This window comes from Triticum dicoccoides, chromosome 2B (genome assembly GCF_002162155.2).
Source record: "Triticum dicoccoides isolate Atlit2015 ecotype Zavitan chromosome 2B, WEW_v2.0, whole genome shotgun sequence".
Lineage (NCBI taxonomy): Eukaryota > Viridiplantae > Streptophyta > Magnoliopsida > Poales > Poaceae > Triticum > Triticum dicoccoides.
Window position 1 is genome coordinate 513,862,798 of NC_041383.1, and position 6,782 is coordinate 513,869,579.

Consider the following 6,782-nt stretch of genomic DNA (forward strand, 5'->3'; position numbering starts at 1 on the left):
TTGTAAGCCCTTTATGTGGTGTCGCTGAGATGCCCGACTGTGGCATGCTTGTTATTTATTTACCTTATAAGCCCTTTATGTGGTGTCGCTGAGACGCCCGACTGTGGCATGCTTGTCTTTTATTTACTTTATAAGCCCTTTACGTGGTGTCGCTTAGACGCCCGACTATGGCATGTTGCTATTTATTTATTTTATAGGCCCTTTATGTTGTGTCGCTCAGACACCCGATCGGTGCATTTTATTATTTCTATGTTATTGCATATTCATAAATAACCTGCTTGCATGCATCAGAGATTTTACTATTTTTGTGAGTGACGTCATGATCATAAAATATTTCAGAACTTCGTTGTTATATTATACCCGTGTTCATAAATGTTTGCGAGTACATTCAAAAGTACTCACTGGCTTGTCCCTGGCTATTGACTTGGCCAGATTTCTTGCGCGGAGAGGAGCGACCGTGATGACAGCCCCGGAACCTAAGCAACGGTGATAGCAGTCTCGCGAAGATAGGAGTTAACCTGGTCAGCTGTTCCTGTGGGAAATGGAGTCCCATAGACGCTGATGATTCACAACCGCTTCCGCCATCAACCACTAGAAACCATTTGTTGTACTCACAGACCAGAACGGTCTTGTAGTACATATTTTGTATTTTTGCTTGGAGTTCTGTAACAAGTTGGTGCCTCATCAGCTAACAGTAATCCTGGGGCTGGTGAGCACAAAGGCCATTTTCTGGGAATCAATACCTGGAAAACCGGTCACCACAAACTTGGTATCAGAGCCAGGCTGACCATTGGCTAATCCTATCTTAGCCAGGTCGAAAAACCTAGGTAAGCCAAACCACTAGACCTTAACCAAACCCCAACCAAGATTCTCGTGCAAGATAGCCACAAAGTGACACCGACACTTTTTGGCAGTCGGTGCCCAACCTATCAAGCTAGCCTATCAATCACACGCCAGTGACCGATGCCTATAATGTCTCATTCGCAAGCGTGCGAAGGAAGACTTCGTTCCCTTTTCTATAAAGAGGGCACACTAGCCTCAACCCAGCACAGCACAACCTCTACCTCAAACCGAGCCAAAATGCCAGGCCCCGTCATGCACAATGAGACCACATCAACCAACCTTGGAGGTTTTGTGACCATACTCGCAAACCTCACCCGTCGTGCCTATGCGTTAGAAGAGCCCTAGAATATGTTGTGTACCAAGGACCCATGGGCGGTAAAAGCCATCAATTCTGGGCCACGGTGCACATCTACGGTAGGGGTCTGTCGCCAGAACGCCCCTACAGGTTCACCGGAAGGACAACTTCCTTCGAGCCGCAAGCCATCCAGCTAGCTGCTTGAGAGGCTATAGTTCAACTCCGGCAGTTGTCGCCCAGAGTTAACTGTCGCTCGTTCTACTACTACCCCAGATGTGAAGGGTATGGTAGACCACCCCAAGTTGCCAACGGAGATCACGAGACGGATCCTGCATTATTGCACCTAGTGCGCTATGTAGGTGCACTAGAGGCACTATTCGATCAAATCACCATTGATCTGATCGCAGCTCGTGGAGAACTGGTTCGTCGAGCCCCGGCGAGAGGAGAAGACGAGCCCGACGCCGATAGCCCAGTCGTGCTGTTCGGACAACCAATCGAGACCTTAAGATTAGCCCCAGCCATCAACCAAGGTGCTTTGATGACCCCAGAAGTGCTTCGTCGCCTTTTGGGAGCACACTCCAACTGGATTGTGGCCAACAATCCCCGCGATGGTCATCATCTCTACCCGACCCTGCAGTTCCTCAACCACCTCCAGTTGATCTCGACGGTGAGACCCGTGGAGAAGCCTCGACATCCTCAAGGCAGGCTCGTTTAGATATAAACGATGTAGACTAAGTCACCAAGTAGTGCCGAGTCTCAGTGTATCCTCGCTTTGTAATCGTGTGACCTTGTAAATTAACGCAGCCTGTTGTTGTGCCTCTGTTTTAATAGTAACCTTGCATAGTTGTGTTAGCACGCAGTTGCATATTTTTCCGAGCACAGCTACCAAGACCACCCCGACAACCCCCACAGTGATACGTCACTTCGGTGAGATATGTGTCTGCGGCTTTGACCCCGACCCTTGGAGCTGAGCTGGCAAATTAATTACTTTTCACCACGGTAAAATGACCCAGCTCCAGTGCTATAAAAAGGCCACCTCGTGACCTTGCCAAGCACCCTCACCTTGTGCACCACCCTCACAACCTTTTCCTGCCATGCCGAGCCCTAGTATTTATCTGAGAACCCCAGATGCAACCCCAGGTAGTTTTGTCAAAATATTGTGGGACTTTACCTGCAGTACCATGGGTTCTACCCAGCCACCCCAGTACGAGCTATTCAAATCGAGAATCACACCTTCCACCTCGAAATATTGGGCAGCAGTACACATCCCTCCCGTAGACTCCAACCAAGACCCAACGGAAGTTTCCTTCGTGGGGAAATCTATGCCGACCCCACATATGGCCATAGAAGCTGCTACTTACGAAGCACTCGCTCGCCTTCGATTCGCGGTACCCTATGCCAGCGAACGAGGGTATTATTACTTCCCGAGCCGTGCAGCACCGGGAGAAGTAACGTCTTTTCCCGGTGGACGGATTGAGAGAGACCCAGTACTGGCCAACCTAGTCCAGTACGTCATCGCTCAAGAACGTTTGACCCAGCAAGTAATGGGATATCTCTAGAGTCTCGCGGTTTTAAATCCTCAGATCGCCATCGGCAGACCATTGAGGCCCAACCAGGAGAGACACATTCATCGGTTGATCAATCCGCTTTCCCCGATAGAGGAGGAGTGCATCCCAGTACCAGAGACATTTTCTCGGGACCCCGTCCAGTTACCATTTGCATTATAGACATCGCTGCTATGTTTATTCTTGCAACTTTTACTTATGTGTTGTAACTTATGCGTGGTACCCCGAGTTTGCGCGGCGAGTAAATCTTTTAGTTTCTATTAATATGAGTAGTTCTGTTGCGGTTTGACTCTAATATATTACTATTGTTCTCTCACGAAAAATCCCGTAGTGGGATTTCTTTTCCCTGAGTTGCTGCATCGTATACCTTCTCGCGACGTGGATTATTTTATTTCACACAGCACCACGGCAGCAGACTCGCAACCGCTCGAACACATACACTGCTTGCAAAAACACGTAATCGTGGAGTATTTGTTTTTCAAAACAGCTTTTAGCAAATCTCGAGGACGAGATTTTTTCTTAAGGGGGGTAGTGTTGTAACACCCCAAAATTTTAACCTTGTTTTATTAATTAAAATTTTGCCAGGAAACTTAAACTTTTGTTTTCTGGATTTTCTTTTGATTTCAGAACCTTTCCTCCCTTTATTTTTATGGAGTTTTACCCCAAGTGAAAACTTTTCAATTATTGTTGGACTTATTTTTCCTCTCTAGTAAAACAATTCTTTATCAGTGGAATTATTTGCATAATTTTTCCCTGATGCCTTATTCCTTGAAAAATGATTTTTCTAAGCTTCAGGGCCTCTTTTGCACTACAGCCATTTGATAAATTCATTCAAAAATTCCACCAAAATTTGGAGATGTCATGTGATGTTTTTAAAACACTTGTATGAAAAAAAAATATTCCATTCCTTTAAAACTTCTACCAAAATTTTGAGTTCTACACCAAGTTTTCAAATCTGGTCCAGTGGACAGTTTTGCACTACAACCTATTTAAATATTTCTTTAAAACTTCTACCAAAATTTTGGGATGTCAATGGTAGCATGCCATCCAACTTTATGCTAAAACATAGTGATGTTCTTTGGAAAAATTGAGTGTATCAACCTCTTTTTCATTCTGGTCCAGCCTTATGTTTTCTACTGCAACCCTATTTATTTTTGCTCTAGTGACCTTGTGCTTTCCCCTGCTTCTAGTCAACCCTGCAAAACCACTAAGTCCAGGAGCATGCACCCTTTGGGACAGTTTTGGTTCATGTAATGATGCCATTTACCTTCTGTCCAGAACTGGAGTTTTGCAAAACTTGCACTAGCAAGTCTCTTCTTTTGGCAAACTAACCTCACCACCCTCTCTTGCATCTAAAGAGAGCCCACTCTGGAAGTTTTGACCACCCCAAGTACTTCCTAGGTGCCTCTGGCATTTTGTCGAACACCCTGTGTGCATGAACAGATCTGGTATGGTTGAAGGTTTTGTGTTGTGAACTTTTCCCTTGCCCCAAACCAAGTTGTCCAGTAGCCTTCTGCATGTCTCTAACCAAGTCCTGTGGACTTGCAGTGGCTCTCTAGCAACCTTAGACGCCTTGGCATTTTGTCGAGCACGTCCCGTGCATGCTCTGGGCGCGAGCAGAGCGCGCGTTTTGCACGTGCCGCGCCCAAGCCGCCATGTCGCGCCCCTGGTTTTGCCCACACCACAGAGCCACGCCACGCACTCCCCCTCTCACTGCATCACACCAAGCAGCCCTGGTGCCCTGCTGCACCGCCGTCAGAGCCCTCGGCGGCATGCTGGCGTCCGCAGCGCATCTCTGCCAGGTCGGTGCCGCCCAAGCCTCTCCCGCTCGCCACCTGCCCCTGGAACAGCTCAGCCTCATCCTCTCGCGTGTCCTCTAGCTCTCGTCGCCGCCACAACGCCCTGCCGCTACAGGGAGGCGGTTCGCCGACGAACTTATCCACGGCCGCCGCAAGCCGACCTTGTTGCGCTATATAAGAGGCCCCCGAGCACGTCCCGTTCCATAGGCCTCCTCAAAACACTCCCCTAGTTCTCCCGTGGCAGCTAATCGACCCGGGAAGGTCTTCTTCCCCATCTCCGGCAACCCCAGCCGCCGCCACTGCCCCGGCCATTCCGGCGCCACCAGAGCCTCCCCCTCTCCACTCTCTTCACCAGGAGCTTCCTCTCCCCCTCGTGAATCCATCCCCTTGGTCGATTTTGATCGGGACATATTGCGGGAGAAAAATCACTTTGCCCGATGACCACCGCCCGCTGCGAAGCTCGCCGCCGGCAGCTCCGTCCACCCTAGAGACTGTATCAACCATTAGAGTGACCATCTCAATCCCCTGAACCTGCGGATGGCCTCCGTTTCCCGAACGGTGCCGCCATTCGCCGACGAGCATGGCCGGAGCTCCGCCTTTGTTCGGTCGGAGGAGGCGACGCGCGCGTGGACTGGTCAAACCTGACCAGTGGGCCAGGCGGGTCCACTATGAGTGACCCAGTTCCGATCCATGCAGGCATAAGTGGAAACGTATTTTTAGAATACGCCTTCGACGTGGTCAGTTCGAATCGTTTTCTTTTTAGTCTGTTTTATTTAAAAAAACAGATTTTGACCACAGCTTTGACTGTCTATAACTTTTTAATTATAACTCCAAAGGAATTGATTGTTTTTCCTACCTCTCTCAAATTTAATCTAGTTTATTTTAAGATTTATTTGAAAAAAATTCAAACAACTTTTTGTGCTTTTTTGAAATTGTATGTTGATTCAAATTTATTTAAAATAGGACTTTGGAGAGAGAGAAGAAAACTTTCAAAAGGTTTGGAGTGCACCCTGCATTTCCACACATTGAAGGCAAGCATTCTGAACCCTGGCATAATATTTTGCATGCATCATTTGACATGATCATGACACCACCTCAATACATAGAATTCGTTATTTTATGTGTTGATGTGATCATTTGCATGAATGCTTATTGAAAATTTCCTTGCTGTTGGAAATGGACATGCTTGTGATAGTGATCATCCTCGTATGCCTTTCGTGCCTACCGGAAGGAAAATGGGAAAGTCTCTGTCTTGGGTAGACCTGAGCTTGTCCCTAGTTTCTTGTCGAGACGAGTGTGTCTGGCATGGCATGAGGGGTATGATGAGTGGTGGTTCTGTCTGTTGGATGAAATATACTCGTTATGCAAATCTTGCAGGGAATACTTAAACCTCCTGAGTCGACCATATCTCGAGTCTTGTTCCAGTAACCCCATACTTGTTTCGTACTACCACTCGTCTCTACAATAAGTAGGGTACGGTTCAGTAAGTCGTTAACCACTTTCTAGCACACACCGTACAGAGAGGCCATGGTGGAAGATACCGGTTGTAGCTGGTAGGCAGGCCACTTGGTCCGGGGGCATGGGTGTTTCCGGTTGAGACCGAGAGGGGAGGCCACCCCTTAGAGCGCACGATATAAATTTGATCCCATGCTACGCGAGGTTGTAGCCTCCCCACTTAGAGTTTTGCTTGACAGGCGTCGTGGGTGATTCTAGACACCGGTAAGTTAAGCTGGTGTGTGCAAGTTAGGTGTGTTTTCAACTAAAAGGCCGTAGACGGAATTAGTCCCGATGGACTAAAGGAATCCGTTACTCGTGGGTAAAGAGTACACTCTCTGCAGAGATTAAAACCTATTCAAATAGTCGTGTCCGTGGTTAAGGATTACAGTCTGGGATGGGTCAAGTGTCGGTCTTAGTGTCGGTCTTCGGAGGAGAAACTGTTAAAACAGAACTGGGATCACGACTTGAGACTTGTGATGATATGATTATTATTTTGTTGTGGACTAACCCGTTATATTTTTGGCATATTTGAATATCCCTGGGACGGTTTTACCTCCTGGATATTCACGATGATTGTGATTATTTATAAGCCCTTTATGTGGTGTCGCTCAGACGCCTGACTGTGGCATGCTTGTTTTTTATTTTATAAGCCCTTTATGTGGTGTCGCTCAGACGCCCGACTGTGGCATGCTTGTTATTTATTTTATAAGCCCTTTATGTGGTGTCGCTCAGACGCCCGACTGTGGCATGCTTGTTTTTTTTATTTTATAAGCCCTTTATGTG